At 39.7% G+C, this 23210-nt stretch overlaps 1 protein-coding gene across 1 annotated transcript in view; it reads right to left on the minus strand.

Moving 5' to 3' along the window:
* CNTNAP2 (contactin associated protein 2) overlaps positions 1-23210 on the minus strand; it is a 2507009-nt gene that overhangs the window by 2312736 nt on the left and 171063 nt on the right. The gene's annotated exons all lie outside the window — the stretch shown is intronic.

Consider the following 23210-nt stretch of genomic DNA (forward strand, 5'->3'; position numbering starts at 1 on the left):
TAGCTGGATAATGCGTGGGAAGTGTACCAAGGCAAATTAAAAAAATCAATTTTGCAGGGGGCAGCAATTTTATAAAGGTCAGCATTTAAATGCAAAATTCCTTTAAATAACATAATAAATAAAGTATAGCTGCGCTAAATTTGATAAATAGAAAAAATCTATAAATGTATATATAGTTGAAAAATATTGAATAAATTAAAGTGAAGTAATGACAGAGTGAAATAATGCAACCAAATGTATTCATGTGCACAACTGTAATTATAGAATAAGATAAAAACATAGGATCAAGTTGAATGGTACACTCTTTACCATTATCTGGTAAGCATATTGGCTTGTCACTTTAACGGACGCACCGCAGAGGAACACATTTAATACTGCTGTGGTGGAGGATTTTGCAATTTTTCCCACACTGTTATTTCACTTCTAATTTTGGGACTTTTATAACTTTAGTTATTTTTAGTATTTTATTATTTTTTCCTTTCCTGTGCTGTGCACCTGATCATATTAAGTTGCATTTTTGTTATACTTGGCCCCAGACCCGAGTTGCATGTTTATTATAGCTGTGCACATGTATACACCTGCTGTGTGCACCTGAATATATCAAGTTGTACTATTGTTATACTTGACCTTAGAGCCGAGTTGTATGTTTTTGTCTTATTCTTTCATTACAGTTGTGCACATGTATACACTTGGTTGTATTATTTCACTCTGTCATTAGAGTACTTCACTTTAATTTATTCAATATTTTTCAACTATATATACATTTATAGATTTTTCTATTTATCAAATGTAGCGCAGCTATACTTTATTTACTATATCTAAGTGCTTTCCACTTCTAGCTGCAGCTGATAAATTCTTTTTGGGTGTTTTAGTGCGGTTATTTTTAGTATTATCCTTTAAATAACATGCCCGGAGATAGCCTCAACCTCCCCGTCAAGTGGTGCATCTGTACATTGTATGCGGCCTAATACAAAACTGATGAAGACAAACATTCAGTTTTAATTGCTGGCAAATTACAGTTTTGCCATCTTATTTCTGTTTGTAATAAAATCGACTAGGGATTCCCCTAAACTATACCTGATGAGATGATGGTCTACTATAGATATTTATAGGGCACCCCCACACCACAGGGTCCCCTAAAAGGAACAAAGGTAACAGTAACATGCTGAACCAAACCGCTCCCTGTTTTAACCAATATAAAATACATAAATGTGTGGAAAGGAAGCAATGAAGCACAATTTGGAGCTGTCTTAGGGAAGACATACTAATTTAGTCTCTTGAACATTTAGATCAAAACATTATTTAAATTAAGAGTTGTTCTTACCCTGCAAACAAAAAAAAAAAATAATATCTACTTGTTAATATAAAAACAGTATGGATGAAAAAATAGAATGCCTCTTCTTAAGCAAATATGTTCTACTTTGAAATCTTATTAAAATGTACACAGCAATATGCTGCTGAGATAATACAGCCATATTAGCACCTGGAAAAATACCATGCAGTGCTCCTTTCATAAAGCAGTAACTTGTATTATCTATAATTAAAGTACATTCATTTCTATGCAATTCATAAGAAGAACTGTATGCTGTTTCTTTGTTGGAAAAAGACAGAAAAAAACTTTGGCTGTGCAATGATTTTCTCTCTGCAGACAGCATTTTAAAATATGTACACAATTCCTCATTCTTTTAAAAGGGCATGTAGTGGGAGGAATATGGAGGCTACCGTTGTTGAACTCCTTCTGAGCATGCTTGTAACCTGTCTCTGGTTTTTATTCTTTCTGTCTCTGACCTGGAACAAGGATTCAAATCTGGAAAGTCAATGAAATTAGAATGCCAAATCTGCATGCTTGATCCGAGCCAGTGACTTAGAAAGTACAAATGTCATTGGACCAGGAAGATAGCAAAGGAACTACAATTTTCCAAAGGAGAGGTCAACAATAGCAGCTTTCATACATGATTACTACAGATTTCCTTCAATGAGTATGACCTAGTACTTTTACAGAATCATGTGCAAGCAAAAATGCTGTTTTTATTTTTATCTTCCTTGTATGTTCCCCTCTGATCTAGAGCAACTGCACTTGCACAGACTATTTGCCTTGGGTAAATCAACCGCAATATATCTCCTTTTTCCAGTGGTTCTAAAGCCTTCAGATTTTTATCTTGACCACTTGCGGACCACCAACCCTACATATACTGCGGCCGCCCTGCCTATTACATGATCTGACACTTCCGGGCCTGGGGCATGCACGTGTGTTGCCAGTGACCCGCTCCCGCAGTGATCACACTCATCGGGAGCCCAGCGTCAGATACCGTGGACTTGATGTCCACCAGCACCCTCTGATTAGTTTATATGATTATATATATATACGTGTATGTATATATATATATATATATATATATATATATATATACATATATATGTATATATATATATATATATATATATATATATATATATATATACACACACACATATATATACAAAGTACAGTAAAACTGCAGGCAAGGACACTGAGGGGCAAACTAATGTCAATTTATTTTATTTAGTAATGTAATCCAATAGGATTACAATATATCAGTGTGTTTTACTTTTTGAATTTGCCGCCGGTTCCACCCCCCTGCGACGCAACGCTCACAGGAAACAGAAGCCGGGGCACACAGCATCAGGCAGAAGATCTGGCCGCTGTACAGTGCTGGAATACATCGCGGGATCCCGGGGACAAGGTAAGTAACCTCTTCCAGGATCCAGCGATGCTCCCTGTACCCCGAGTGTGGCAAATGGCAATGAAATTCCACCCCTAGCTACTCTCGGGAATACTGCCAGGGAGGTTAAGCATCATAAGTGTTTAGTTACATTTCAAACATCATCACAATAAGGACCCCTCAGGTCTCAAATTCTGGGGGTGGATAAAATGTACCCATCTTGGAGAGGTGAAAATAGAGTAAGGGAATTATCTAAGAGGAAAACTAAATGGATTTTTCTAACTAATACATTGACGCGCAAAGGAATGAATGTCGAGTTAGATATTAATTGTTTCATTAGTGACTATTAGTGTCATCTTATATCTGACTGTAAGTTCCAACATGTAGATGATAAGGTTTAGTATTTAGCTAATTAACAGACTATACTAATCAGGTTTAAATTGTATGTACAATTACACATTCAGATAGTAGATGTAAGCCTAAAGAGGGAATTCTTTTAGGATACTGGAAATATTTTTTATGTTGCTGGATTATAATATTATGTATGTTGCAAGATACAATGTTTTTGAATTATATCTAAACCTTAAAAGAGAAGAATATGATACCTGTTGTTGCGTCAAAGTTGTTATTGTTATTTTTTTTACGTTTCCACTGTTCCCGGGATGATTAGCCTCGGATGGAACAGTTTATTTTAAATATATACGGGGCATAGCAAAAGAAATTGCAATGTAGATCGTGGTTCTTTGATTAATGTATATGTAGAGACCCTGTTTGTTTTGAATGATGAACGTTTATGGTCAATGAAAGGATGTTTATAAATACTGGGACACCGTGCCGTGTGGCCCCACCCTCAGACAAATTCGTAATGATGAAATGCGTCAATGCTGGGCCACACGATGACCAGGGATGTCAATGCGCTTCCTGGAAGCAACGGAGTGAGTGGTGCACAGTGGCGAGTATATCGAGTGGAGCGGAGTGGGTGCCACTGAACCATCCGGGGGTAATCTGTGATATTTAATCATATATGCCTGCTTTTATCATGCTTTTGTAAGTGCAATTTTACCAGGGGTTAGTGGTTGAATACATTTTATGCAGTATCACACTATGGTACTGTATTTTATTTTGGTCGGAGTACGTTATGAGTTGCTACATCCCTAAAATGGAAGACCAGTCTGCGGGGAGAGCGTGGAGAGACATCATAGATTGATGCTTTTCTCATACCAAACAGCGGTGAGTGTAGAATTCAGAGGGAGCCGGACACACTTGAGGTAATTTTTGTTCTTCAAATGTTGATCACGGTTGAGCCTGGCTCCATGGATATCACTCACATAGCCTTTTCGGACTTCTCACACGTGGTAGACTTTCATTAATTGTTTATTTGAAGGACAATTTGTATGTGGTAACACGATCTATATACCACCCATTCACTGTATATGCATGCTGAAAGGGTTTACTTACCTTCAGGTTCTCTTTTATTTTTATGTTATGCGTACATTAGAGTGCTGCGTATTTTGTTTTAAATTCGATTTATTTTTTTTCCTCATAGCATGTGAGTTGATTATACCAGCAGCTAATTTATGCTTAAAATATAAGCTTAACATTGAGTTAAGTCCTGGTTCACATATATGCGATGACAGACATTGCATGTGATTCGGAGCGCACTGCTCTGCAAATCACATGCGATGTCTGTGCGATGCAAATTCAGCCATACAGATTGTATGGCTGAATTTGCATTGGATATGGACACAACTCGCACAGGACCCTTTTTTGAGTCCGCACCAGAATCAGTTCGCATGGGTGTTTACACCTATGCAATCCGATTCATGTCCGAACTGACAGTTTGCACTGTGATATGCGAACTGATCTGGGGATGTTGTTAACTTTGTATTGACACCCTCATTAATTTGCATATGGCAGTTTGAACTGCCTCCGAGTTGAATGCGATGCCGGAACCCGCAGTGGATTCGCAGGGTTCCCACATGGCATATGTGTGAACCGGGACTAAAAGATTGAAATAGGAACTGTGATTTTACAGCAATCCAGGAGCGCGCTGTAGGGCAGATTACTGTTTTCATACTGATATTTATTATTTAAAAAAAAATAATAAACATACGGGTTTACAATCACTTTAGGTGTATATATCATTGTGCATTTCTCCCAAGGTAATGCAGTACATAAACCACTGTTTTTGCCTACAAACCTTAAATGTCCATTTGCTTAAATTTGAAGCTAAAAGCATGAATCTATTTATAAAAAGAAAGTTATCCCAGGCAAATGTGCAGCATTATAGGCCTCCTCAGATGACTGTCCAAAACAGCACTGTGCATTACCGGCCTCCCAAAGAGAGTCCCATTTCTGACTTACAACAATCCAGAAGAGAGCACTGTGAGTGTGTACATTACAGTCCTTCCATCAGACTACCGTCCAGAGCATTGTGTCCATTACAGGCCTTCTGTGACCACCGGCATCCAGAGCACTGTACATTACAGGCCTCCCCTCAGACCACCATCCAGCACTGTGCAGCATTACGGGCCCTTAAGACCACTGTCCCAGAACACTGTGCATTACAGGCCTCCCCTCAGACCACCATCCTGAGCACTGTGCTAGCCTCTCATACACCATCCAGAGCACTGTGCAGCTTTACAGGCCTCTCACACCGCCATCCAGAGCACTGTGCAGGCCTCTCACACCGCCATCCAGAGCACTGTGCAGGCCTCTCATACACCATCCAGAGCACAGTGCAGCATTACAGGCCTCTCACACCACCATCCAGAGCACTGTGCATTACAAGGCTCCTCAGACCACTGTCCAGAGCACTGTGTGCAATGCATTACAGGCCTCCACCTTCAGACTCAGAATGTCCAGATCACTATTTGCATTACAGGAATCCCCAGACCATCCAGAGTGGCTAAATCTGTGACTGTGGGTTTGTTCAAACCTTAATACCATAAATAATAACATACTATTAGATTTTTTTTCTACTGCAAGAGTATATAATGAATTTGGAAATTGTATAGAAATGCTTAAATAATGCATTACAATTTAAATAAACCAATTTGATTGGATGACTAAAACCAAATTGAAATTTGCTGCCAAAATTAACACTGATTGACAAAATGTTTTCACATTTCAGAAAACAGGACTCTAAATGTGCTTCCTCGGTCACTACAATGAATTCCTTGTTGATCAATGCAACCCAGCATTATATACTGCAATTCATACATTTGCAGATACCGAAATTTAGGTCAATGCATTGATACTTATTCTACATCTGAGCAACAATGTCAAATGAGGGTCAAATCTGGATTTATGTGGATGATTTCCCCTAAAATAAATCATAAAGACGAACTTCTGCCAAAACAAACAACACAAAAATCAATAAGCTATTATGAGATAAAATAACAAAAACACATTTTGCTGTAATATTATAATATTCAGCTTCAATCAAGATATTTTGCACCCAGTACTTTTTTTCTGCTACTAGATGTTCTCAGTCTGATGACCAGCACCATTTAACCCAGCTTGCAACTGAACATTGAAAGTAGAAGTAGTACAGAGATGAACTCATCTCTTTGTTACCAGCATGCTCCTTGCGAGCACATAAACTGATTGTGCTGTTTCTTCCTCTCACACTCAAGCCCTGCTGTACAGAAAGGCTGATACTAAATCTACAAAATGTACATACCTACACTGCTTGCATTTAAAAATACATTATTGATATATCAATTATTAAAAAGCTGTTTTTTTATGTATTTGTTTGTTTGTTTACTTGTTTTTGTTATATTTGCCAAATAACTGTTATGCCAAATATTGATCAAAATAAGCTTTTCTTGTACTAAGGGTTTTGAGTAGTGGCATATGTATACTTTAACCAATTCTAGACCGGAAGGAACTACCCCCTTAATGACCAGGCCATCCTTTGCGATTCGGCACTGCGTTATTTTAACAGAAAATTGCACAATCGTGCAACACTGTACCGAACTAAAATTTATGTCCTTTTTTCCCCCCACAAATAGAGCTTTCTTTTGGTGGCATTTGATCACCTGTGCAAATTTTTTTTTTGCGCTATAATCAAAAAAAGAGTGACAATTATATTATTATATTATTATTATATTATTATATTATTATATAATATTTTTCACATTCTGCTATATAACATTCCCCCATCCCAAAAAAAATTTAAAAATCAAATTTTTTTTATTCTTTTAGGCCAATTTGTATTCTGCTACATAATTTTGGTGCAAAAAAAAAAAAAAATAGCAATAAGCGTATTTTGATTGGTTTACGCAAAAGTTATCGCGTTTACAAACTAGGGGAAAGATTTATGTCATTTTTATTTATTTATTTATTTATTTATTTTACTAGTAATGGTCGTGATCTGCGATTTATAGCTGGACTGCAACATTGCAGCAGACAGATTGGACCCGTAATTGACATTTTAGACACTTTTGGGGGGACCAGTGACATTACTACAGTAAGCGGTGCTAAAAATATGCACTGTTACTGTAATAATGACACTGGCAGGGAAGTGGTTAACATTGTGGGTGATCAAAGGGTTAATTGTGAGCCTAGGGGAGTGTTTTCTAACTGTGGGGGGGAAGGGCCTTGTGAAATGATAATAATGAAGGATATAATGAAGGATCACAGGCGCTCTGTGATCATTTCAGAGAGAAGAACGGACAGCTGTGTTTACAACAGCTGATCATCCTTCTTTCTCAGCGGGGAGCGATCACAGGTGCCCGGCGGCAATCGGGGCCGGCAGTCTCGTGGATCGGCATCTCCGCTGCTGCGTGCGCTCGCCCGGCAGCACCATTACCCCTATGTTGATTCGTGCAGCCGAGCCAGTCTGCTGCAGTCGGCAAGTGGTTATTGTACTCTGGATAAAAGTTCTATCCTAAAGATATGACTTTTTTTTTGCGCTTGAAATAATGTTTTATGAAATAGGTTCAAAGTGCACTAACTTTTATTCTTTCTGTCATATGCTGAAAACACAGTATTAATGTATCTCATATAAGCAATGTTCAAAAGCGAAAACCTAAAAAAAAAATACAAAGTACGTTATCCTCTAATTAAATATGAACTGACTGTTTTTTTCCCAGCTTACATCACATTCAGTGACAATTGACTGTTATGGTTCTATTGAATTCAAAAGAAAAAAAAAAAAAAACACTGTGAAGCCAACTATCCAAAGAGAACCCACATGTGGATGTGAACTGTTTGAACAGCATTGATTTGAAAAGGTGATTTCTTTCCTTTCTTAAAATTTTAATAGCAGATATTTTAAATATCTGGGGCTTGGCAGGTTCTCTCTTTTTAATTTGATCTTGTGAAAACAATAGTGTATGGAGGGAGAGTTAGGAAAAAAGTGTGAGCTTTGACATGCTTTAGCTTTCTTCTCTATCAGTCAGCATCTCTTTCTGTACTCTATATTTAGTGAATATAAATTATAGATTTAAAAAAAAAAAAAAAAAGCCCTGTTATCTGGCATGCCCAGCTCAGAGTGCTTGCTACTGACAAAATAGGAAGATAAGACACAGTGCCTAAGGCATTGTCTAAGACGTATCAACCATATTTTTCTGAGATTATCCATTGAAACGTGATCATTTAAAATCCAGTAAGTATTGTCATCGGGAATTAAACATTGAGACCTGGCACACATTCAGCCACCTTAGAAATTAGGAGGTTTAACCTGAATAAAATGTCTTCTGTCCTAATCTTTAAAATTGCTGTTTTGAGTAAGTGTTTTTTTTTAAGGCCTTGTACAGCTATCTCACAAAAAAGGAAACTGTACCAAAGGTTAAGTAGAAAACAGTGTATTACAATCCTCTAAAGGAAAATGAAAGACCAAACTTGGATACAGACGCATCACTATGTGTACCTTGTGCGCTCTAACCTCCCATCTTCAAGGCAATAACATTTGCTGAAACCTGGGCTTTTCTAATAAAACAATAACCATCATTGAAGTACGCTAACTTCTGTTCAGGCCCTATGATAGAGCAGCCTGAACACAATATAAAATCATTTTATCTGTAAGTATTTGCCAAAGCGACTACCTGACGCTGCAGCACACTGGACCTTTAGATCCATTTACTTTTCCGAGGCTGAGACCTCCTTTCTACATTTGCCTTTTATGGTAACTTGGTCTGCTGCTTACCCAGCCCGGTCCAGTATCGACCAGCTTTCGAGAGCACGATAACCCCCGGTCTTCAATGACCTGGGGTGGTCCACCCTTGCTGCACATGCATGTCATTATCCGTGTCACTGTTTAGGCACAAATCTCTTTAACATTGAACTAGTGGTAAGTCTTTGATGACATGAATATGTATTTGTATGTTGACATGTGAATACAGTATTTTTGCATTGTCCTGGTAGATATGCAATACTGTATGTTAAGATAAACTGTTTTTAATATTATGTCTGTTATTGCCTAGAGCCACTTCAGAGGTCATTAATATCTTTGGTCCCTGACGAAGCCTACAGAAATGGTGAAACATGTCGGACCCTGGTGACCCCAATATATCTCTTGGTTCAGAGTATTTCTATGATGTCAAACCATGTATACGATTTTAACCATTGATGCTTCCTTGTTGGATCTATGATCTATGTTTAAATGTACTCTGTACAACTAATAAAATTTATGTATTTTAACTGCTTTGATCTCTGATTATCTGTCTATGCCAGACATATCACTGCCTTCAGAGTCCCAACCCCCCCGGTGGTTTATGGCTGTAGGTTACGGTCATTCAACACCTTTTATCACACTAGTATTTGCCAAAGCTATTCGGCCATGGATAAACTATTTTGCAATTGCATCATACTTAGGGTTGCCCCCTTTTCTTCAAGCCAAGCCTGAACATTTTAGTGTTGCAAGGCAATTTTTTTTGTAGTGTACACTTTAGGATTGTAAAAGACCTGGGGCACTGTTGAGTGCCCCAAGGAAAGCAGTAATGTGGAGTGCTATGCGCGTCATGGTGAACAGCGGGTGTGTCTAAATTGCCTTAATAGTGGGAGGGGCTTGAAGTGGCATGGTTAAATAAGTATTCTTGTACCCATAAAGTATTCAGGGCCATCTTACCTAATGGGCATGCTGGGCAGTTGCCGGGGGCCTCACCTGTGATCCAGCCAAGCATTAGTCCCGATTCCCATGTGCATCCCACCACCATACTTAGCAGGTGGCAAGCGGCTGTTGCCCCCGTGCTGCTGTCAGGCCACTTGGGCCGTGGAGGGAGAGCCCACAACTGCAGGAATGCCTGTCCGCCTCCATGGGAACAGGCACACACAGGACAGTCGAGTCTGACTCCCATCCATGTGTGTGTGTGTTCACCGGACCCAGCCGCCCAACTTGGAAGCTGTCATTAGTCTGGCACTGCTGTACCAATAAATACAACCTTATCGCTAATTTGCATTTTTATTCTCATGGGTGATTGTGTAGGCGGGGCCCCAGTGCACTGCATTGCCCGGGGCCCTTTAATGCTCTTAAGATGGCACTGAAAGTATTCTTAGATTACAAAAACAAATGTCACTGTAAACATATGAACTTAGCCTATCTAAAATGTGGACAGAGTCAGCAGGGAGATGGAGGGTATATGTAGAGAAATGGATGGCGACAGTGGACACATGATTCAAAACCGGGACTGTCTGGGTGAATCTCAGGCTGGTGGCAATACTAATTACTGCTCTCTTAACCCAACCCATTTAATTGAATGTAGTTAGGAAGCGATATAACACCTCCTTCCTGCCTGTCAAATGCCTTCTGAAGAGCAATCCAAATGTGGATTGCTCCTCAGAGGGCACCACATGTTTAAATGAGCCCTAAGTCTGTTCAGCCATTCTAGTATTTTCTGTCAATTCAGCAGGGAACTGGGGACAGGAACAGGACTATTATTGTTTACTGTGGGAGATTGATGGGTAACCTCATGGCCTGCAGCAATTACAAAAAAAGTTCCCTGGGCCCCATCTGCTTAGCTGGGGGCTGAGGGAAGGAACAGGTCTATTTAGGCTACTTTTACACTGGTTATTAGGGCTGGTGCAAATTGTAGCAGCAGTTCCTGATGTGGCTTTCAGCAGCTAAGTGTGGCTGCTGACCAAATTCAGTATAACAACATCTGCTACTAATTGCAACTCTCTGCATAGCCCGTGTTTAAATGCAGTGATTGCTGCTGGACAAACACAAAGTGCGCCCAACAGCAATCACCCAAGGTAATCACTGGCCACGCAGGAAGGTTTGAATAGTTGTAGCCGCTGGCAAAATGTCATTATAGTGAAGAAGGCCTGCAGCTGCACCTACCCGCTAACAACGGCAACAAGAATCTCTGATACTTGCCGCTGCTATTCACACCAGCCCTAATTGCCAATGTGAATGTAGCCTTAATGTTTATGGGGCACTAGCTGTTAGTGCTTTGCCTTCCTTGAACAGCTTAAATGCTAATGTACAGCACATTACTGGAGGTGGACATCAAGAAAGATAGAACAGGGAGGAAAAGAAGCTGGAGATGGGCTTTAAAGTGAACCTAACATTCCCTAAAAGTTTCAAAGGAAATACAGGATGCTGAAGTTTTTCAGGCACCTTAGCAGGACTTATCGGGCAGCAGCAGAGAAATCCTTATGCAGCGGTTATGACGAATAAATCAGAGTCCTGACCTCTACTTTTATATCAATCGGCCACGGCTTGTAAAAAAGCAGAAGGCAGAGGTCAGTAGTAAGGCAGAGGTAAGTAATAAGTAAGGCAGTGGGCAGAGGTAAGTAGTAAGTAAGGCAGACTGCAGTGGTCAGTAGTAAGGCAGTGTGCAGTGGTCAGTAGTAAGGCAGAGTGCAGTGGTAAGTAGTAAGACAGAGTGCAGTGATCAGTAGTAGGGCAGAGTGCAGTGGTCAGTAGTAAGACAGAGTGCAGTGGTCAGTAGTAAGGCTGAGTGCAGTGGTCAGTAGTAAGACAGAGTGCAGTGGTCAGTAGTAAGGCAGAGATCAGTGGTCAGTAGTAAGGCAGAGATCAGTGGTCAGTAGTAAGGCAGAGTGCAGTGGTCAGTAGTAAGGCAGAGTGAAGTGGTCAGTAGTAAGGCATAGTGCAGTGGTCAGTAGTAAGGCAGAGTGCAGTGGTCAGTAGTAAGGCAGAGTTCAGTGGTCCGTAGTAAGGCAGAGTGCAGTGGTCAGTAGTAAGACAGAGTGCAGTGGTCAGTAGTAAGGCAGAGTGCAGTGGTCAGTAGTAAGGCATAGTGCAGTGGTCAGTAGTAAGGCAGAGTGCAGTGGCCATTGATAAGTAAGACAAATGTGAGTAGTATGTAATACAGAGGATAAACATCACTGGCCCACACGCAGTCACAGGCAGTCCCTGTCCATGTCTGTCTTGTCCATCCTGCCCCCCTTGCCCCAGGTTCACTGTCCCTCACAGATGCACACAGGCAGCCCCTGAGTTCCGTTTTTTGTCCATCATGCACACTGCCCCTCCTCATCTAACCAGCACACAGACAAGCAAGGCAGCAACTCCTCATTAGCTCCTCACTTCCTGGTCCAGTGATTACTTCTGAGCACTCCTAAGGTAGTAACAAAGTTACCAGGACATGATTCAGACCGGACTGTGGCAGCTGGAGGTTGGGTGCACAACAGAACTAGTTAATGCTTATGTGGCAGCAGTAATCCTTATGCAGTGCTCCAGACCTCCACTTCAATATCAGTTCAGTGGGGGAAAGTTATTGCCGGGAACCACAGAGCAAGGATTACTTCACCTGTGCCAGAAAATCATCAAATAGTCCCAGCAGAGTAATCCTTGTGCTGTGGTTCCCATCAATTACATACCCCGGCGGATTGATATAGACAAGGGGACCAGGACTTTAATTTAATTGTTGGGAGCCACTGCACAGCTATTATTCTGCTGCTGTCCGATAAGGATTAACTAGTTCTGTTGTTTCCTCAGCCCCCCGCTGCCACCCGATAAGCACTAGTTCTGTTCCTTCCCCTAAGCCCCAGCTGCCACAGTCCGGTCTGAATCATGTGTCCGGGTTCCAGGCAGACTGAAAACCGGACACATGGTTCAAAATTATTCAAAACCTGGACTGTCCGAGTGAATCCCGGACAGATGGCAAACCTAAATACTGCAGCCCCCATAATACTGGGCCCTATAGCAGTAATATGCCCTTCTATTATTTATATCAATGTGTAGATTTGCGGCAATGAATTGCAGAGCACTGTACAAAATTCATTACAATATATAAGATAAACTGCCCCAACAAACCTAAATTGCATATGTTACTGATAGTATGACTATATGAGCCACTTTTAATTTAAAAGGCTTGTATCAAACTATTTATCACTGTTCTTATGTTCTGCTCTTTCCTACATCTGATTTAACCCTTGTTCACAATTTCTATACACATTGTTGGCTGTAGGGTGGATTGACGATAGCTACCACACACCACTCCGGGTGGAAATACATTCAAAAATGATCAAAGAAACAGCACAGGTGCAGGGTGCAGGCTCAATGTGCAAGCCATATAGTACAAAAAGTATGTCTGGATAGCCACACTCCAATGCATATTTATTGAAAAGAGGATAAAATACCACAGCATACAAAGGTACAAATCAAAGACACTGACGCGTTTTACAGTACTAACAATCAAAGCTATAGTGTGCATGACTAAAAGAAGTTTTATATAGATAACAAAAAGCTTTATAATGTGCATTATTGTCTTATGTATGTATGTATGTTTATATTTTTTATTATTTTCATGTTTTCAAACAAAAAATTTTTTCTGTTTTTGTTTTTTTACAATCCCGGGTTTGCAAATGAGCAAAGTGATATGTGACTTAATGAAGACCCTCGTTGGGGTTAAATTTTTTGGTCATTGATTGTTTGAGCAGTCTGTGGGGGTAGTCTTTTGTTCAATTAGGTGCATCTGATTTAGTTTAAGATAATAATGCACATTATGGAGCTTTTTATTATCTATATATAACTTGATTTTAGTCATGCACACGATAATCTATGATTAGATTAACCACTTCCGGACCGGAAGGATTTGCCCCTTTAATGACCAGGCCATTTTTTTGCAATTCGGCACTGCGGTATTTTAACAGAAAATTGAAAATTGCGTGGTCGTGCAATGCTGTACCTAAATACAATTGATGTCCTTTTTTTCCCCATAAATAGAGCTTTCTTTTGGTGGTATTTGATCACCTCTGCAGTTTTTAGATTTTGCGCTATTAACAAAAAAAGAGCGACAATTTTGAAAAAAAATTCCTGCTATAAAAACATTCCCAATAATTTTTTAAAAAACAATTTAATTTTTTTATCAGTTTAGGCCAATTTGTATTCTGCTACATATTTTTTGTAAAAAAAATCCCAAAAAGCGTATTTTAATTGGTTTGTGCAAAAGTTACAGCGTTTACAAACTACGGGATAGATTTTTGTACTTTTTGTTTATTTAATTTTTTTACTAGTGATGGCGGCGATCTGCAATTTTTAGCGGAACTGCGACATTGTGGCAAACAGATTGGACCCATAACTGACATTTTTGACACTTTTTGGGTACCAGTGACACTAATATAGGAATCAGTGCTAAATAATATGCACTGTTACTGTATAAACGACACTGGCATGGAAGGGTTTAATACTGGGGTTGATAAAAGGGGTTAAGTGTATGCCTGTATGCTTACTGACTGTGTGTGTGTGTGGGGGGGGGGGGGGTCTGTGACAGGCACAGACAGATCGCAGTTTCGGCTTAGCTGAAATTGCTGATCTGTTCCTGCCTGTCTGAGAGAAGATCTGCCTGCTTTGTTTACATAAGCAGGTGGATCTTCTCTCTGTTTCCCGGATGATCGCGGGAGGGCAGTGGCAATCGCCGCTGCTCGTCCTGCGGCCCACCTCCCGCTGTGTCTAAACACAACAGGAGTGCGCATGCACTCCAGTCACATAGTACTACGTCACATAGTAAAAAGGCGGAGGGCGGTCGGCAAGTGGTTAAGCACTGTTAATAGTGTGAAACGCGTCAGCTGTCTTTGATCCGTACCTCGGTATGCTGTGGTATTTTATCCTTTTTTCAATATATATTTGCATTGGAGTGCGGCTGTCCAGACGTACTTTTTGTTCTGATTGACGATAGCTGTTTACTTCATATTAATGGTGGTTTCAGGCATTCGAATAACTTTGCATGTCCATTTTTTACTGCTAACCACCACTGTGCAATTCAAACTGTGGAATGTTCAGACTTAAGTATCCATTTACAGTGTATTATGAGATGAATCGCAACCGACAACAGTACAAATTGTGGCATTAGAAAACACAGCTTGAAAAAGCCTAACTATTGCGAGAGCTCAAAAGAAAAATAATATGACTGGTGATACAATTACCAGGAATGTTGGAACGTCCAGATTTCACAAATATAAACATGACAGTCCTCCATGCACATTTCATGTCATTAATGGGAAATTACAGATAATCAAACGAAAAGCCATAAAAATGCACTTTCAATAAAGACTGCACAGAAAAAACTATTAATTAGGAAATATTGTTTTGCTCTCAATTCTGCTAGCACTCATGGTGGCATTAGCAGGGGTGAAATGACAAGCGAGTTGTCAGATATACTGGGATCATTAGGCCTAAGCAGGCAGAGGAAAATGTAATGGGCTGACAAACCAGTCGGTGTAATTGGTGCTTCTAAATTTTGAGCACTGTTAAGGGCAACACAGCAAAATATGAAGAACTGCCAAAATGATATCCAACAATGAGCATTTTACATGGCTACAATTCCGATACTTTTGCTACTCCCTGTTGGCAACAATTCAGCTTTTTTCCCATTGTTTCTCGTTTTCTAAAAAGGCCTCTTCAACTTAAAGCAATGTTAAAAACAAAAGCAATCATTTATCATATTGCAGTTTACCAGTTCTTAGATATGATGGCTAATCTTGTTTTCATTTTAGGCCTTCTTTCTTCTTTCTTCATCTGGTGATCTGACCAGTAAGTCTGTTGTTTTTCAAAAGAATATACTCTGCTTCAGATGTATCAGTTAAAGACGTGAGAAAAACTATTTAAAACTACTTACAAAGGTCAGCTTTGATTTATTTATATACATTCTTAATCTCAAAAGGAACAAAAACTGTTGCTGTAACTGCTTATAAAGGGTCCTTTCACACGGGCGATCCGATCAGATCCGATTGTCAGTTTTTTAGGCGGATCTGATCGGATCCTCCATGCATCCCTATGGGGCAGCAGAGACATATCCGCTGACACCCGCTGCTCTCCAATCCGATCCTGTCCGTGAAATCCGGACGGATGGAAATCCTATTTACCATCCATCCAGGGGATCGGATCGGATGGGATCGGATGAGAATGGACAGGCGTTCCGTTCTCATCCAATCTCCCCATAGAGGACAGCAGGGATCTGACAGCTCCGTCTGCGCACACAGAGCGGAGACTGAGATGTCATCCGCCTGCTCAGCGTATCAATCCCCCACTGAGCAGAACGGACCTCGTCGGACGGCACACCATGTGAAAGGACCCAAAGTGTTAGCTGGAGGTTGGTGTCAATTTGTTAGTACATTTAAGTCTGCTAGTACATCTAACACTCCCCTCCCTAAGATTGACAGTGCTGCTGTCCAAAGGTGCCCCTGTGCTCCTTCATCCAGAGTAGGAGCATTCTAATACAGGTGGTGTGTTACTGGCCAGATCACTAGGAGAAAACAAAGGGGGAAAAAAGCCTTAAAAAAGGAAACTGATTCAGCCTCCACATCTAATGATCAGTAAGCTGCAATATTTTACATTTTTTGTTTGGTTTGGTTTGGTTTGATACAGCTTTATTTCTGAAAAGCAATTAACCACTTGATCTATGACTAGGCCATTATTTGTGATGCTGCACTGTGTTACCTTCGTGCATCGCTGTACCTAAACAAAAAGGATGTCTGTTTTTCCACACAAATAGAGCTTTCTTTTTGTGGTATTTGATTACCTATACGGTTTTTATTATTTGCACTATAAGGAAAAGAGACCGACAATTAAAAAAAAAAAACAATACTTTTTACTTTCTGCTACAAAATACATCCAATAAACAAATCAAATGTCTTCATCAATTTAAGCCAATATGTATTCTGCTAAATGTTTTTGTTTAAAAAAAATCCTGATAAGCGTATATTGATTGGTTTGCACAAAAGGTATAGCGTCTACAAAGTATGGAATGTTTTTATTTATTTTTTCTTTTCTTTTTTTTTTTTACTAGTAATGGCAGCGATCAGCGACTTATAGCGGGACTGCACTATTGTGGCAGACAGTCGGGACACTAACTGACATTTTTGACTTTTTGGGAACCAGTGACACTTATACATTGATCAGTGCTAAAAATAAAAATATTTATTGTCACTGTACTAATGACACTGGCAGGGAAGGCATTAACATCAGGGACGATCAAAGGGATAAATGTGTGCCTGACCAGTGCTTTACCACTGTGTGGGAGATGCTTGTACTAGGAGAAGACATGGATCAGTGCCCCTGCTTAGCAGAGACACAGGATCCATGTGTTGAGTAATGACAGAACAGCGATCTGCCTTGTTTATATACTGTAGGCAGACGGTGTACCGAAGCACCAAGTCCGCTGTACCCGCCGATCAGCTCCCGCCGTGTCTAATTCCGCGCCCCAGACCCGGGAGTGCAGGAGAGCCGCCTTGCCGTCGTATATTTACAGTATACGGTTGGCAAGCGGTTAAAGCAGACCTCCAGCCAAGTATTTTTTTCTATTTTTTAGATAAAGTGTGGAAGAGTTTCAACATCCTTCAGGGTTTTTACCACTTCAATACCAGACACATTTACCCCCTTCCTGTCCAGGCCAATTTTCAGATTTCAACGTTGTCACAATTTGAATGACAATTACTCAGTATGACAAAATGACATTTTTACAGTTATTTTGAGACAGCAAGAGCTTTCGTTTGGTGGTATTTAATCACCACTCGGTTCTTTATTTATTTTTTGCTATATTAATGAAAAATTATCAAAAAATTTAAAATCAAAAATTCTTGCTAAAAGATTTAGGCCAAAATGTATTCCGTTACATTTATTTTAATAAAAATTACCCAAATCAGTGTATATTATTTACTCTCTGTGAAAGTTAGAGACTCTACAATCTATTGTATATATAAAAAATATATATACTCAAAGGAGTATATTCTTCGCGCCTGTGGAAAGCCTATTTGGAGGGGATACTATATGTGTGAGATTATAGGGAGGGTAGCAGCTGCTATAAAATAAGTAAGGAATGGATAAAAAACCCCAAGAGTAAATGGGATTATATAGCGCTTGCTAATAGGGAACCAGGATAATCTAAATATATTATATAAAATCAATAAATATTGACTGGCCATTGGACCACTGGAGGATCCATCACTGAGCACTTGCACTTTTTCTTTTGCACTAAAGTGCAATCTTTTCTCACTATAGTCACTTATGAACTTTGATTGGACTTTATTTGGCACTAATATGCACTTATATGACACTTATGTGATTTGATAATTCATTTACTTATTACTGTATGAATATTTATTGGGTTCCCATTGTAATATTTATATTTTATTCCATGATATTTTAGCCACGTATTTATATATATATGTATATATATATATATATATATTTATTGATTTTATATAATATATTTAGATTATGCTGGTTCCCTATTGTATATATATATATATTTATATACAAATATTGATCAGTCCTGATTTACTGACAACCAGTACAGTACTGCCAGTACAGTAGAAATACCCCACAAATTACCCTATTTTGCAAAGTAAACATCCCAAGGTATTTAATAAGAGGCATAGTGTTTTTTTTTAAGGTTGAAAATTAACCATAAGCATTGAATTTAATTGTAGCACTCACCCCCCCCCCCCATAAACAAACATAAATCTAACCTTTATCATGAACCCCTAAACCTTGATCCTAAATCAAATATGTGCTCAAGTCATGTCTTGATAGTGCGCAGGCATGCAAAACATGTTGTCATAGTAACAGGACCACGATTACAGGCTTGCACTCCACAAGTCCTTCTTCCCAGTGGTTTCTGCTCTGTTCTTCCGCTGCAGCAATTGACATCATCGCCTGCCGCCACCACACAGACTCAGCTTCTCTCTGGTTGATAAACTGCAGTCTCCCTGGGTTGCTGTCCTATCCAGTGCTGCGGACAACGTTACACATCTCCAACTCCCATACTCACACCAGCCCTCCAGGAACTACACCATAGATGGAGCCTGCCCCAGCTGAGAATTTATGCTGGACAACTCCATCTGTCAGCAAGTAGACTGGATTAGCCACTGGTTGCTTACACATTCAATTGGAACATCTGGTTTGCACAGCCTTTTAAGTTTTAAGTTTTAGACTGTTTTCTGGTTATCCTATGCAACTATATGTACAATAAAATTGTTTTCATCAAATCTGTGGAAGTTTTGGAATCACAAGACTGTGGCTCAGATCCAATGACTATATTTATTCAAGTTTGTTTCCACCCGGTTCTAAGCACTTTAAGAAATCATTGTTGTTATTACTTTTCTGGTAGCCCATGTAATAAAAAAAAATATTTTTTTCATTCTTCAGCCCCTGCAAGTATTCTACACTTGCAGGGTTATAGAATACTTGCTTGACTTTTGGTTTCTGTGGCCCCTCTCTACAGTGCATATATCACCTTAATGTCTAGCAGGGAGCAATTATTCAGCTCATCCACTGGTGGAATGGTTGCAGTGGAAAGGGAGCAAAGATGCAACAGCTTTTCAATACATGGGCTGCAGGAAAACTAGTTTTCTTCAGTGCTCTTCAGTTCAATACTGTTAACAATTAAGCATTAACAAGACCTTAGAGAAATGGACTAGGAAGTGCCTTTTGCATTATATTTAGGGCTGCAGGAAAAGTAAATATATGACTTTTGGGTAAAAGTGACCCTGTACTTTAAGGTCTCCATACCTAATGAAACACCAGAACCCTTGATAAGCTGTTAGCTTGGATCAGGGATCCTCAAACTACGGTCCTCCAGCTGTTGGTGAACTACACATCCCATGAAGAATTGTAAAATCTGACATTCACAGGCATGACTAGGCATGATGGGAATTGTAGTTCCTGAACAACTGGAGGGCCATAGTTTGAGGACCCCTGGCTTGGATAGACTGGTAAAAAAGTAAAACAGAGGACATCCTGAGTCAACATTTTAGATAACTTAATTTTTCCTCACTGCTCTTCAGTTCAATTCTGTTAACAAATAAGCATTAACAAGACCTTAGAGAAATAATCTAGGAAGTGTCTTTGACATTATATTCATATGTCATAATTGAGGAATTTCAAAAGAATCCCCGAGACCAGAAGCACTGCAATTTAAATATTAATCTTCTTAAACTTAGGACAAAGTTACCATTAAGAACGCGAGTAAGGGCATTGGGCTTTCAAGATGATAAAAAGCCTATGCAGTAAACTCTATGGGAATTATTATATGAAGATATTAAAAATACATTGACCAAACTGTTATTTTGAAAATGACTGCACATAACAGAAACTATGTACATTCTTATTTACAACATAAACCCCATGTGCTATTTCTAATGTACAGAGTAACCATGATATTTTAGCAGCAGGAATGAATACAATTATTAGAAATGAATTATTAAAGCGGAGTTCCGGGCACAGAAATAATTTTTTTCTGAACATACCCCCGGGACAGTCAGGGCTAGCACATTCCACAATGGCTAGCCTCTGATCTGTCCCGGTTCGCACTTACCTTTTAGAAGAAATACTTACTTAGAAAATTTCTTCCACAGCGTTTCCATCTCTGTTGTGGGCAGCTGAAGCCGATGCGGTCCTCTTCTCTGTCTTCTTTCGCGTCTTCGTGTCCCAGAATGCACTGCACCGGCCCCTCTCGTCACTTCCGGTGCGGCGCCGCATTCCTAAACAGCTTCTGGGCATGCCCAGAAGCTGTTTAGCAGGGGAATGCGGCGTCGCCCGGAAATGACGAGCGGGGCCGGTGCCGTCGCATTGATTCCTGGGAGCTATGACGTTTAGCTCCCAGGAATCATCGCGAGGCAGGAAGTGACGGGGTGAGCCGCAGCTCCGAGGGAGGAAGCAGTCAGAGGTGAGTATTTACGATCTTCAATAAAAAGGTGAGTAAACAAAAAAAATAAAAATAACTATCCAATTCCTTTTCAGGTGAGCTCTACCTAGCGGAGGGGCACAAAAAAAAAATTGTTTTTGTGCCCGGAACTCCGCTTTAATGTGAGTTCAGAACTAAAGCTTTTTTAAGAATGGTTCCAAAATTATATTTTGCAGTTCATTGGAAGAACATTTTTTGTGTAATTATGCTTCCACAAAATGTCCAGTGACAGACACATATAATGTAATGAATAATATTACCAGGATCATTTAAAGAATGTTAAAGAAGCAAAAAAGCATAATTCAAATAATTTTCATAAACATGCTTTTTTAAAAAGAACATTTAATACATACATATGACAATCTATGTGGAGACTGTCAGAGAAGATATTTAAAATAAAGGACACAGGGGGGAGCATGAAACATAAATACTAGATGCACTAAACAGTGACACTCTCTATCTTACCCTGTTTGAGTGTCCTGCTTCTTAAAATGTTTACATATTTATATCCCTCATGGCTTCTAATTACTAATAGTCTCCTGAAGTGATGTCATCTTCAAATTCTAAGGGTACTTGCACATAGTAACGATGTTTGAACATCAGTATTTCTGACCAAAATTTGTTGTGTTTATTTTGCACCTATGTTTATGTTATTTGCACGTACTAGCATACACGAGTAAAATAAATTCTAGTTTCCAGTGTGAGTTTCTAGACAGAAGTGTGTAGAAGGACTAAAGGGAAGTTACTGTACCTGACATATACAATGACAGAATGGGGGCACCTTCACCAAGGCCAAAATTGTTCCAAATTCACATGCTGAACTACTGATGAATGTAGACACTTTTAACCTCTTTATGACCGTCCGCCGCAGATGTTCTGCGGCAGGCAGCCGCTCCTGCGCAAACCGCCGTAACTGTGCGGCGGTCCCGAGCAGGGGAATAGGGGTGCTTCCGCCCCCACTCATCAGCGGGGAAGCCTATGCAGTGGGCAGGCGGCTCTGATTGCCGCCTGATACCCGTGATCGCTGAGAGAGAAGAACGGTCAGCTGTTGTAAACACAGCTGACCGTTCTTCTCCCTGGAATGATCAAAGAGCCCCTGTGATCCTTCTATATAGGATCGCAGGTCTCTATGGTCATTTCACAAGCCATGCCCCCACACAGTTATAATCACTCCTCTAGGCTCACATTTAACCCCTTGATCACCCACAATGTAAACCCCTTCCCTGCCAGTGTCATTATTACAGTAACAGTGCATATTTTTACCACTGATTACTGTAGTAATGTCACTGGTCAACAAAAAAGTGTCAAAAATGTCAGTTAGGGGACCGATCTGTGCCCCCCAATGTCGCAGTCCCGCAAAAAATCGCAGATCGCCGCCATTACTAGTAAAAAAGAAAAACAATAAAAATGACATACATTTTTCCTGTAGTTAGTAGATGCAATAACTTTTGAGCAAACCAATCAAAATATGCTTATTGCAGGGTTATTTTTTACCAAAAATATGTAGCAGAAAACAAATTGGCCTAAAATGTTAAAAAATTTTGATTTTTAAATTTTTTTTGGGGAATGTTATATATCAGAATGTAAAAAATATAGATTTTTTTTCAGAATTGTCGCTCTTTTTTGTGTATAGTGCAAAAGAAAATTGCAAAGGTGATCAAATACCACCAAAATAAAGCTCTATTTGTGGGAAAAGAAGGACGTAAATTACGTTTAGGTACAGCTTCGCACGACCACGCAATTTTCAGTTAAAGTTGTGCAGTGCCAAGTTGAAAAAAGTGGCCTGGTCATTAAGGGGGCAAATCCTTCCGGTCTTAAAGTGGTTAAAGTGCTAGGAGCCACTGCAACGTACAAACCACCAAAATCAACTAAATTAAAGTGGTTGTAAACCCCAGTCAAGGATTTTAAACTAAGCACATATATCTGTAGTGTTTACTTATCTCTCTCCAAAACTCTAAGTGTTGTTTCTCTCTGGTGCTTTGTTCCTCTGTTATCAGCATGAATCACTTCTGAGAAGTTTTCCCACACATTAGATGCATTTGTGTCTGGAGGGAGGAGGGAGGGGGGAGAGTTTAGAACAGGGCTTGTCTTTTCACAACACAGTTTTCCTGCTGTGTAGAGGGCGGTGTGTTCCTTTCCTCCAATCAGCTCTCAAACTGTTTAATTGCAATCTCTCCATCCTTCTGTATGTGTTGAGACATACGAAGAAAGATTCTTTAACATAATCTGCACTTCTGAAGGGGTGTAGAGAGGGGATAGAGCAGATAAACTATTAAAACCTATGTAGGAGGATTTGTTTCATCTCTGTGTATCATCTGAGGCTGTTCACTTCACTGGGTATAAGTGAGGGCTTACAACCACTTTAATATTAACATATTCGACACTCTGCAGGGCTTGCACAATCTTCAGGACT

The sequence above is a fragment of the Pelophylax lessonae genome (assembly GCF_965119305.1).
Source record: "Pelophylax lessonae genome assembly, chromosome: 5".
NCBI lineage: Eukaryota > Metazoa > Chordata > Amphibia > Anura > Ranidae > Pelophylax > Pelophylax lessonae.